Here is a 13,496-nt window from a genome sequence, read left to right as displayed (position 1 = left end):
GTCTGTCGATATAGACCGTCGAGCCTGGTAGGCCTGGATAGTGCTACGTAGGCCAACATCAGTGAATGGCGCTTGTCGTATTCAAAGACTACCTGGGCGTATTTGGCCTACGTATCCTAGTCTACAAAGCGGCTATCAATCAGCCTGGCATCATCCTCGGTCAACATGAGGCCATCGCCCAGCCTCGTAAGAAATGAAGAGGACACTGCGTTGTTCTGGCGGACGAAGTGCACTTTACGGTGCGATGATGTTAATATCGTACGTAACTTTCGTTAATGTATTCCTCCGGGGTCGAGGAATGGTTCAATATAGCTTGCTGAGTCATAGGGTTACAAATTTCATGTTTATAAAGCTGCTATAAAAACGGAGCCAACACTGGAACCACCGACGTTAGTCTGATATGACGCCTGTATCGTAGGAGTACACATCGTAGGCGGTATCATGGAATGTTTATTCCGTTCTTGCAAAGTTAGATAGCCAGCACCACAACCACAAGTGACGTTGCACCGACATTACACCGACATAGGCTGTTTTTCCAAGCCAGTTTATAGACCTGGCGTGGCTCTGTGGTAGAATACCTGATTGCCACGCAGAATGCTTGGGTTCGATTCCTGCTGGGATCCTAATTTTCATTGTTTCCATTCGTTAAGTCAACGCTGCCGATGTTGGTTTTGCTTAACGCTCTAGCATTTAAGTTACCAATGTCTGTTCTCGCCGTTCCTGGGTAGATATAAACTGTCAATCACCTGTGGCGCATACCCGTACACCGCGGCTCCTGGTAAACGGGTATGTGCCACACATGTCTGGAGGAGAGGTTTGACGACGCACGCGACAGGATTTTCACGTTATTCATGTCATGGCCCGACAGTCATATTCGTGAAGTCCTTTTACCCTCCCATGCCAATTTTGGTCTACACCAACATAAGGGGGCGATCGTGGGAACAGCCAGACGTAGGCGGCTAGATAGATAGATACGTAGATAGAAACGCTCAAAGTGCCAAAGGTTCGCTAAGAAATGCTTCGCATTTAATATGTTGCTGTGTTCTGACAAACAGTTCTTTTTTTGGCGTTGCCAGCGCGTAAACAGCTGGGTTCGGTTTTTGCACTGCTGCACTTTTTTTTTCATAATGCACTCTTATTAAAACTTCCTCGGCACGGCGCTTTGTTCTTTTGGTCAGAAATAGCACATCCCGGAATTTTTAAAGCGCATGCTACTGCAACACAGTATGTATATAGACCTAAGGCTCGCATAAAATCGACTCCCTCAATGCGTGGGATCTGCTTTTTCTTTTTTTTTTTTTTTTGCTGTGACCATTTCTCACCAACTATACAGTATTTTAAGGGTACACTCGGTGCAATGCAGCATTAGCAGCATTTTTTTGTAACAAATGTAAAAATACGCTTGATAACATTGCCTTATACCAAGTTTATCAACAGAGTTCCACGCTTCTGTTTTGTGCAATGCCAAAGATCATGCCACAATCGACTTCAAGGTATACCAGTAAACAGTTATTATTATAACAAATCTTCCATTTCGCTCTCGTGCGTGACACGCTTATAACTCGGATAGCATGCGTAATCTGTTCAACAGATCGAAATATAAACAGCCGAGCAAATAGAAAGGTATGTAGTTTTCAATATCGCTGACCATAGCGAACCGAAAAGGTGAAGTATCCTGTCGCATAAGATCTTTTCCAGCAAAGTTAGTGTAGTTCACTGCAGGAAGGAGTATTATTTGAGGGGGGCGAATTCGTTCAGGGCAACTCTGCAGCCACGTAGAACGGCGCTCTTTGACATTAATTTTTCCCACACGGCAAACGAGAGTCCCAGAGTAGCTCACCAGTAACGTTCGATTGATGGTGAGCTACTCTCTTCTGGCACCTGCATGCAGTGGCGTAGCCAGGGGGTGGCACACCGGGCCCGTGCCCCCCCCCCCCCCAAAAAAAAAAATGTCTGCTTACGCCCCTGTCTGCATGACGCGTTCAAAAAAGCGACGAAGTACTTCTGAGGACCGTGGTACTGCTAAATGTCCGGCCACGCTCTGCATTGAACGCGCCTGCACCCAAAGGGATATGGCGGCGAGAGGTCACGTGATGCGAGTAAGCCAATCGCGTCGGCGGCGGCGCGCGGAAAACAGATGCGATACTCTGAAATTTTTCCAGTGACTCTAGGACAGATTGTTGATGCGCGCTAATGTGGAGGCTGCAGTAGTGATGCAGGACTATCGATGGTACTATCGATACTATCGATAGCTGAGTCACTATCGAAATATCGATGGTGAAAAATACTATCGATAGCGCTACCGATAGTAAAAAATTCGATGGTACTATCGATAGTATAAAATCAACAGCGGGGACTCACTGCAGAATAAACTTGGTTCTCCGCGCGCGTAGTACACAGGGGCGCCGGAGGAGCAGGCTGAAGGGCAAGAAAGTTGACAGGCTTGTGTTCTTCACCAGAGTGCTTTGCTGACACATGATCATAAAGTCAAACCGTTCAGCTCTAGCGGAAAGGAAGCCTTTATGCATGTTGTGGGACTGCGCGGCTTCAAATTGATACTGGATTTTATGATTTCAAAGTAAAAAAATATCAAGAAGTTAATTGTAAGGTGTGACTGGTTGCTTTTGGATACGAATTCATTGATGGATATACTCCGCCATTTTCACTGCGGAAACAATTCATTTCTCTGCCAAAAATTGCTCATAAGTTAAGCGATGCTGGTAGTAGGCTATCGCAAATATTTTGGCAATATGGCCGGCCAGCAACCGCATCATTATTCACACCCCTATCGATAGTATTGTCACGTGTTTGTGACGGTGAAGAATGCTGCAGCAAGACTGGGAAATACGGAGCTCTTTATTTGGGCGAACTTGTGCCCAGAAAATAAAAACTCAAAATACAAGCGATACATGCAGCGCACTGATAGCGGCGGGAGCAGTCGTCAGCCGTTGGATAATTTGATCATCGGTGGAACGCGTCGTCCTTTATACATAAGTCATCAAACCTTCCAGCGTTATCGCTGGTGCTCGCGTAAACTCTGAAATTTTTTCCAGTGACTCTAGGACAGATTGTTGATGCGCGCTAATGTGGAGGCTGCAGTAATGTGCAGTGATTTCTATAAGTGCGTCAGCTTACCGTCTCTGTCCTTATTCACCAAAGAAATAAGGTTTCTTGATGGCGCCTATAGTTATTAACATGCGCTTAGATAATGCACACGTGGTCGTGTTATAAAATGATTAGTTGCATTCTTTCTTTCTTTTAGCTTTCAGAATAAGTCCTAGATTGCGGTTCTAGATGTTACATAGAAAAACGAGGCTTCCTTGCTCTTCGTAACGTAGCACACAGCTGGGTTCCTTCGAAAGCTTTCTGCGAATTAACGCGTAGCGTCAGCTCACTGTTCGTCTTCCAAGTTTTACCAGTACGCATGCAGTTTATGCCCACACACCTCCTGTGTCCTCGCGTGACCCGCATGGCGAGCAGGTGACAGGTGCCCTGCCCGAGCGTGATGAGGATCATGGCAGGCTTGATGGTGGCGACGCGCGAGCGGAAGTAAGGCAACGAGATGGCGGCCAGAACCGTGGTGAACGGCACCGCGGCCATCATGGCGCCCACCAGCTGAGGAGCGATGCCCAGCTTCTCGGCCTCCACCGACGTGTTGGGCAGCACGGCGGCAAACGCTGCGCCACACGTACAGTCGAGGAATTCTCGTGAGACAAGCTTTGTAGCAAAATAAGCATATCTGTGAACGAATGCTGCTGTTGCAAGGTGCAGAGGAGGACACGGAAGGGAATCGCTAAATCTCTTTCAGCGAATACAAAGCACCTTGAGCAGAACACATGCTATACGGAAATTGACTTCTGGAGGTTCGCGATGTCTACAATGTCGCGATGAGGATAACGTGGCCGTGAATCGAGAACTTCTTTTTTTCTTCAAGAGCGCAGCGCGAATAAAACAAGACAATAAGACAAAACACACTACGACATCACAAGCGTGGTTGATTAGCCCAAGTTGGTCATACACGTTTGTTGCATCTGTTATTGTTCTGTGTTGTGATATGGCAAACATTTGCGCTTAAATAGGCAGGGTTTGCTGCAAATAAAGCCACTTGTTAGTCAGCGCTCGTGATGTCCTTGTGTGCTGCGCTTTCGAAGAACTATCAGAAAACTGGCACAAACCAGTCTTATGCGTGATCCGAGAGCACACTGTTCTTGTATAGGAAAAGACGACCAAACGATGCGGCGTTGGCTGTTCGTTCACTCTCGAGCGCGATACACTTTTTAACACGAAAGTGTTTTATGCTGGGGTCCACCAAGACTTCAATGACGTATTTCCATCACGGAAATGACGTCGAAAAAATTTGCACGATCAGATGGCAAAGAAAAAAAGTTCCGTCAACGGGCATCGAACCCACGACCGCTCGGTCCGCGACAACAGATGCCGGACACGCAATCTACTGCTCCACGGTCTTTTTTTTTTTCTTTATTGCCTGCGCCACGATCACAGACTCTAGAGGCTTTACAAACACGCCTTTTATATCTACCATTCTACCGGTCGGCGGTGTGATGTTGCCCTCTGGGAACGGTAAAGTAATTCGTCATTACTCTGGCCTCCGCGATTAACACCTGCAACGCGTTACACGTCCGTCCCATTCGGCGCGTTTTCAATACAAGTTCAATTTTGTCAATGCCTTAACACGCCGCGAGGTGGTGATATTAGGCCAAGCGTCGTAAAAGCGTCGGCCTCGCTCATAGCATCACGCTAATCCAAACAAAAAATAGCTCTGCGACGCGCGCCTGCCTCACCTGGCTGTTACACCGCGTTCCCCGCTCACGCGCTCGCCCCGAGAAAAATCGCGGCTGGGCTACCGTGGCGGCACGACACGCTTTGCGTTTCCCTCTATTCAGGCCGTGGTGTTCAATCCCATTTTAACATGCCGCGGGATGGCGACCAAGTTCTGCGTCCAATATGCGACGCTCTTCTGGCCATCACACCTCGTTCTCTGATTACGCTTTCAATGTTAACTACTACAGCTACCACAAGGTTTTGTGTAATCATTTAACATGGATGTTAGTCGTAGGAATTTAGATGTACCTCCAATCATCAATTGGGTGCATCCACCTTAAACGGTGCTATAGCTGCCAGACATCAATATACACTGTGCAAACTCTCTTATAGAAATGTACAGTAAACATTCAGTCACTTCTGTAAGGGCACGCTTTACTTTCGTGTTATCCCGATTTCTATGACGGAGGGATGAACCATCTTTTTTTTTGGATTACCAGCCTTCAATAATGTAACGAGCCAGCCGTGGTCGAAAAAGTAAACGTTGCTGCAGGAAATGTTCCGATATGTACCGAAACGCTGACACGACTCCAGGGACATTCTCCATTCAATACATGGACACCATTTCAACTCTCCGTCGTCCTGTCAATGATTGTCTTGTTTAGTTCAAAAAGAGCATCTCTGTAACCAAGGTAATGTATTGTCGACTGAATTTCAGTTCGACATTGTCGCTTTATTTGTTAATTAATATCTGGGGTTTAACGTCCCAAAACCACGATATGATTATGAGAGACGCCGTAGTGGAGGGCTCCGGAAATTTCGACCACCTGGTTTTCTTTAACGTGCACCTAAATCTAAGTACACCGGCCTCAAACATTTTCGCCTCCATCGAAAATGCAGCCGCCGCGGCCGGGATTCGATCCCGCGACCTGCGGGTCAGCAGTCGAGCGCCATAACCACTAGACCACCGTGGCGGGGCTCGCTTTAATTGTATAGTCGCCGCGCAGAACAAGGCAGTGCGAAAACTGAGTCACGAATTAAACTATATCGTTACTGAAGCGACACTCAAAGCAGAAGGATAGCGGCGAGCATAGTTGTCGGCCGTCGAAATCAGGGCCGGTATTCACAAAAGCCTCTTACGATTGTTAGTAAGCACTCATCCGTTCTCGATGCTTGGCGTAATACAAGTCACAAAGGCGGCCGGCCAATGGCCAAGAGCAGTTACGAACGGAAACCTTTGTGAATTCGGCCACTCAGCTAAATACGGGTCAAGCTCCTCCGCTAACTATACGCGACTTTCCAGCGTCATCGCTAGTACTAACTCACGGTGCTTAATAAGGGTTAGCCGCTGAAGGACAGCCGCTGAAACGAAGTAAACAATAAGCGTGTGTCATTATCGTGAGCTACAAATTGTAAGCTCTACACTCACCTTCACCAGATAATGACATAGCTTAGCAGTTAGCGGCACTTAAACGAACTCCCTTACGATTACTAAGTGTAAGCATATTAGTTAATAGCGTCCGGCGGCCGCGTTAGAGATGGATCTCTACATGGATTCGTCGACACTAACTTCCTAGCATTGTTATTCACACCCGACGGTCACACGCCTGCATTTTGAGTCATACTTTCAACGGCGCTCGCGGAGCTAATTGTGTTGGCTAACGCTGAATATGTAGTACGCACTTCGCCCCTTTTCATACAATTTCTTAAGAATGTGTTAATGAACATATACGAAGACTTATCGGGCACACGCATGTGATTGAGGAGACTTGTTGCAGGCCGTCCAATTATTATCAACGCAATTCAACTAGCTTATTTATATAGACGTGTAAAGGTGCGCGTAATAAGCGTGCAGTTGTTTTTAGAGCACTTACATCCATACAATATGAATATGTGACACCTCAGCGGGAGAACCTTGCTGTACTGTACTGGGGACATGGCCTCGGTTTCGCTTGAAGTGTCCTCCTGAAAAGAGCGCGAGAAGATAAAAAGTTGAATTTTGTCAATGCCTTAACACACCGCGAGGTGGCGACCTTTGCCCAAGCGTCGTAAAAGCGTCGGCCTCGCTCAGCACCACGCTAATACAAACCAAAAATCACAGCATATCCACGGAGTGAATGATGATGAGTGGGCGAAGCTGCGGAGGTTCATCGGTAAACCGTGAATCTTCCGTGAATTCTGCCCAGTACATCATCACCGACGTGAGATCGGGCGCGTTTATACTAAAGGTTCGATGAGTTATGACGACTTGCAGCTCACTTTAATTTTACATGTACGCTGGGAATTTTCATTGTTTAGAAAACCATTGCTTTAGAAAACATCTGGCGTCTCTCGTTAAGCAGCTGGCGTCTTTTCGTTTTGCTTTAGAAACATCTGGCGTTCTTCCGTTTTGCTTTTACAAAACATCTGGCGTCTTTCGTTGGTTTATTTCATCAATCAACGGCGTTTTGAACAAAATTTTTATTGTTTAATCACGCACAGGAGAAATCTCACCAGGCACTACCTTGGAGGTAAAGAATGGCTGCTAATGGGAATGAGAGACAGAAGAAGACGGCTTTTAGCTACCGCTGCGAATTTTTTATTGTTCAACAACGCGCAGGAAAAATCTCCCACCGGCACCACCTTGGAGGTCAAAGCGTAAGACTGGTTACGCACTACGACTACGACTACGAGGGACGAACGGGTGCCGCCTTAAGGAGCTTCGCCCATAACAAAACTCAGCCTATGGTGTTTGAATTCCCATACTAATTCATGGGCTACGAAAGAAAGGTTATGAAGCCATAGGAGATGCGCTTCGGACATGTCTCGATGACCTGATGCCCTTAAGCTTGCTACCAAACATTGATACAGAGACGCATCTGCATTCTGCTTTTGTCGGCGTACGATCTAGTATAAGAACCCTACAGTCACCTAGCCACTCTTTAGAGGTAGGAATAATGATTTACAAAAATTGAACGGTGTCATATATAATTGTCAATGCGGATAGCATATGTTGATATACTAGACGATACACCTTCAGCGTTGTGAAAACGCGCCAAGCGCCTCAACACGCTGCTTCGCACGAAGGAAGCTCTTGAGGAAAGCAGAGTCGCGTAGTGGTTAAAGCATCGAGTTTTGGCACTAGGGGGCCCATAGCTCAAATTCCGCCATCGGAATATTGTTACATTGTATGTTTATCAAGCGTAGATATGTGATATGTGTTTACGTCATGTTTTACGTGTTACGTGATACGTCAGTAGGTCGTCACGCGCGCGCGTATGGGTGTGGGTGACGTCACTCCGGAAGTTGGTTCGTTCAACCATGCGGAAAGCTCCGTGGTTGGTGAAGAAACGATATTCGCTTTTAAAAGCCTAGAGCGACAGAAAGTTACACTATGGTTGGTACGGATTCATCGTATAGAAAATGTTAGGCGCGCAAACACGGACACAATGAAAGGGAGACAGGCAGCACAGGCGCCAACTATTGACAGAAAAGTTCCGCTTATGTTGTCAGTTTTACTTTTATTTCGTCTGTATCTGCACGCCTGATCACCTCTACAATACATACCTGTAGTCGGAAGCACCGAAGGGCGAGCGCCAACTTGCTCTACATTCCGCGTACAGGCTTAACCACATTAGCGCGCTCTCGTAATCTGCTGTTTCGTGCGACGATTGCACGAAGACTCGGTCGCGAACGCGATACTTTCTATCATTTGTCTTTCAAGTGCATATACACAATGACAGAGCGTAAGATTGCGAAGCTCGACTTGGACGCGGCCAGCGGCTTCCACGGGTCCCCGATAGGGGTTCCCGCGAAAGCTCCTCAGGATCAAATAAAGTTCATTGTCTGTCTGTCTGTCTGTCTGTCTGTCTGTCTGTCTGTCTGTCTGTCTGTCTGTCTGTCTGTCTGTCTGTCTGTCTGTCTGTCTGTCTGTCTGTCTGTCTGTCTGTCTGTCTGTCTGTCTGTCTGTCTGTCTGTCTGTCTGTCTGTCTGTCTGTCTGTCTGTCTGTCTGTCTGTCTGTCTGTCTGTCTGTCTGTCATCTCACCTGCTCTGCAGACTCCTCTTCCGAGGTGCTCATTGCGGACGCCTGTCGAAGCAGCTCGGTGGTGTCGCCTCCGTGACCGCTCCGAACTTAGACGCGAGGGTTTCGAGGAGGCCGTCGTCTTCTTCGCGTCGTGATGAGGTCCCAGCGTGTACCTGTTCAATACTGCTGCGTAAGGTCGTCGATGGCCTGGCACTGTCTTCAGCGCGAGACTAATCTGGAACAACGCGCTCGGGCACGCGTTATAGCTCGTGCACCTCGGTATGATGGTGATCGTGAAAAAAAAATCACATAATAAATACTTGGCCAATCCCCCAGAGTGAGCATAAGCCATGGTCGAGGATACGACAAACCTTGCGCGCTAAATTGTCCAAGAACACGATCGGCCGTTTTCTTATATTCCTCTCTTCCAAAAAACACCAGGTAGTCATCAACGTACCTAAATATCTTCACCGAGTCACTTAAACAGTCCTGGATGGCTCTATGAACACAGCTCAGAAAAATGTCACTGAGTACAGGTGCGACACTGGAACCGATACAAACACCGGTTTTCTGCACGAACAGTTGCGGCAGAGAAATGCAACAGGAAGTTCTTCGCAGCGTCAAGAAGTGCATTACTGATTTCAACGACGAGGCAGAGTTCGTGCGACAAAGCAATGTGTCAGTGGAAACGTTCCTAGAACTTTTGGCATTGTATTTGGAATCTACCGCGGTTGGCATCGGGGATGAACTGTTCGTGCAGAAAACCGGTGTTTGTATCGGTTCCAGTGTCGCACCTGTACTCAGTGACATTTTTCTGAGCTGTGTTCATAGAGCCATCCAGGACTGTTTAAGTGACTCGGTGAAGATATTTAGGTACGTTGATGACTACCTGGTGTTTTTTGGAAGAGAGGAATATAAGAAAACGGCCGATCGTGTTCTTGGACAATTTAGCGCGCAAGGTCTAGGTCTCAAGTTCACCTTAGAATATTGGAATGATCTTAGCTTACAGTTTTTGGATCTAGAACTTCAATTTAAGACGGACCATGTGTGCTGGGCATATAATCCCAGGGCCAAAAAGCCGCTGTTTAATTATGGTTCGAGTCACTCGAAGGTTATTAAGATAGGCATAGCTTTTACGGCCTTGCAAGCAGCGTTAGACAAATCGTGTACTCACGAAATGCAGAATAGTTTTATTAAACAGACAGAAAGGCTAAACGCCGCTGGTTATCCAGACCATGTGACTGCCACTGTCTGTAATAAACTGGTTCGCGTAATCAAACAAAGGGAAGGAAATACACAAGGAGAGGGAAAGACGGCCACTGACAAGACTAAGTTCGCTGTGATCCCGTACATCCATGGCCTCTCCCACGGGTTAAAGAAAATAGGCTCAAAGTATGGCGTACGTATTGCCTTCTCAGCACCAGCTAAGCTTTCGAAGGTCTGCAGTTTAGTTAACCATAGGATGGAACGCGATAGCAGGAAGCAGAGCAATGAATGTCATGTACGGCATAAGAATAAATATGTACCATGCAGGGTAGGCATTGTTTATCAGGTCCCCTTAACGTGCGGCAAATCGTACATCGGAGAAAGCGGTAGATGCATCAACGTCAGACTAAGAGAGCACGAGCGGTCACTTTCCTGTACCCCGGGATTGCATTTGCCCGCGCATTGCGGAGAGCGTGGGTGTGAACCCGTTTTTAATGACGCGAAAGTAGTGTCCAGGGATAGTAGATACATGGGCAGCAAGATAATAGAGGCCTTCCACATCAGAGGAAAGGGTGAAAGATGTGTCAGCGCTCCCTCTATCAGTTTGTCCGACAAGGAGTTCGATTATCTGCGGTCCACGTGCTATCATTAACTAGGCGGCAGTGATCGTCAATTTGAAATCTTTGACCGGTGTTCTTTATTGGTTACGCGGATTGACGTGTTTTTCGTTGTTTCTGACACATCACCTTTGCTGCGGCTTTTTAAGGTTGACACGGTTTTCAATAAACTAGTTGTGAGTCTGCGCTCGTTTTCGTCAGTTCTTTCTTAGTGTCTCGTCCTGCTGCGCAGTTTTTTCTTAAGGCGTGTGACACAGCCGTTCATGCGATCTTTATTAGGCCCCGATGATACGGCGAAGTTACCACACCTGATGCACAGATTCCATCCGAGTTCCCACAACCGATGATGATGAAGAACACGCATGATGATGAACTTGTATGAAGAACGAAAATGTGTTTAATGAACGCGCACACAATATTTTTATTTTGAATCATTGATATATCGAACTATTGATATATCGATGTATCCGGGATCGACTGTACTTCTCATTCACCTAAACATGGCACAAAGCTCCAATTCGGCTGTAGGCAGCTCGATTGCTATAAAACACCACATGTGTAACATGAAAACTGTTGAAATAAAGAAAGGAATTTTTTTCGACTGTTTTTCTTTGTCATGCACGGCCAATTGAATCCAACATTTACGTCTTTTATTACTATACTAGACTTAGAAAAGTTAACAATAAATGGCCCCATGGCTTCGCTAGCCTAACTGTTCGTTGTATCCAATTGGGTTTGTATGACAGTTGTTGGTTTGACTTGTGGCAAGTGTTTAGTTCCCTTGGTTTAACTGCCAGTTGACTTCACGATGTCATAACTGATAATCAGCCCGTCAGTTGCCCTTATTTAAAGCATTTGTCACTAGGCAGGGTCGAACGTTTTTACTTTAACTGCAAGTTGTAAAGACCTCTTACTTGCAACCCAATTCTAATACATTTCAAGTGCAATTTTATAACCTACGAGGACACCTGTAGCTGTCTGTGAACGGTAACGACGAAGACGTTGTCGCGTCTACGAGGGGCACCCTCAGTTGCGACGAGGGCGAACTCAGAGGAGACAAGGTTGCGCTGGTTTGAACCAGACTACTTTAGGTCCGACAGGGTCACCTAGGGCGACAGTGCGTCGCCGCGCATGAGTTAGGGGACTTAATGGGCCTTTGAAAAAGCGAGGGCTCGTCTGGAAAACTAGTGCCCGTACGCAAGTCCACTGGTCCGATCGTGGGGGGCCCTACGCAAACTAAACCGGGAACCATCGTGTCAGTGAAGGCTCGTGTGGCAACCAGTGCCCATACGCCAACTCCGATGGTCCACGGCAGGCTAACTCTCTCGACGTTCGGGGGTTCTCCGTCCTCCTCCGTTCCCGGCGGCCGCTTTTGTAGCGTTAGCTACATTTGCCTAGCCGGAGCCGATTTCGCGTGGGTCATCATGAGCCGGGCTGCGCATGCGCGAGGATGAGTGCAGAGCCGGCATCTCACGCGCTCTCCGCCGCTGCTGGTTGCGGAGAGCGGGAGGAGTGGCGTCGTAGCCGGGCAGACAGACTGGCGCCGGCGAGCGCGACTCGCCGCTGCTGCTCCGCGCATTGGAGGGGGGTGACGTCGTAGCCATAGCGCGCGCAGCTATTCGCCTTCGCTGTGCAGTCGCCGTCTGACAATGCGCTGGTGCCGCTTTATTCGCAATGCCCATAGACTGTCGCGCCGCCAAGCGGAATTCAGAAGCGTCCTCTCGAGGAGGGTTAGTAGACGACAAAATGGCAGCTCTACGCAGTCTCTCCCTTGTTCGGCTGTGCTAACCTCAGTGTTAACGCGTTGGCAAGGAAGGAACACTACGACTTGGCATGTTCCCTGCATCAGTGAACAAACCGGGCCCTCCGTGACACGAGAAATCTGATTCGTTCTTGCGAGGTGCGAAGTTTTCGTGAAAATACGTGGCGACTCGCGCTTTCAATGCTAGCCCACAGCGTACGCATACTATCAGCTTCGCGAGGCTTTCTGTAGCCACGTAGGTTAGTTAAATGTTATCGTCTGACATATTCAGTTGAAGCCCACCCTGTTTTACTTGTATATAGCATTGGTCAGTGTTTCTTGTAGCGCATGAATCCCATAACACTGTACGCAGGAGGTCGCGCCGGCTCGCGATGTGCTCTTGTAAAACTGAGCGATCTCAAGTTGTCGATACATTAAAATATGCCTCTATCCTTTGTCAGCAAAGCGCTGTTACTAATCGTGCGAGCGACGTTTCAATCATTCGAGGACGCGTCTGCTCCCACGCCTTTCGTGGAGTGAACGCTTTCCACGCCGTCCTTCGCCAGTGTGCTGGTTTCATAGCCAGCGCTGCGCCGCTTGTTTTTGTACGTTTGTTGATAGGTGGCAGCACACTGCAAGCGATTTGCTCGTTGACCGATCTGAGAGCGAAATGTTCTCCGCGCCCAGACCACCCAGACGTCTCTGTAATTGTAAACGTGGTGACGCGGAGTGGTCGAAGTTGTTCGGCGGAGGCAATTCTTCAGATTGCTTTCAGCAGTGATGTTGAAAGAAACCACCTTGACGACGAGGATTTTTCACTGGACGTAGAAGACTGTGAAGTCACCGAGAGTGACAGCGACGGTGAACGATCAGCTGCTAACTCACGAGGAGCGAGTTGCACTTCACGTCCCCTCGTGCGTTAATGTTTTCACGCTCGTAAGTCACTATGATTGTATTTAATGTATAATATCCTTGAGCGAGATCAAAATAAAAGCATAGTTCCTCTTGTGCATTGCATGTATCAATTATTGTGGATATTATGGAGCGCCGCATGCCGCCAACACGCTCGAGCTCGACCAGAGAAGCGAAATGGTTAGAGCGTCGGAACGTGCAGTCACAGCCACAATCCACGCCTCTCGGCTAACT

This window comes from Rhipicephalus sanguineus, chromosome 2 (assembly GCF_013339695.2).
Source record: "Rhipicephalus sanguineus isolate Rsan-2018 chromosome 2, BIME_Rsan_1.4, whole genome shotgun sequence".
Classification (NCBI taxonomy): Eukaryota; Metazoa; Arthropoda; class Arachnida; order Ixodida; family Ixodidae; genus Rhipicephalus; species Rhipicephalus sanguineus.
This window is presented reverse-complemented; position numbering follows the sequence as displayed.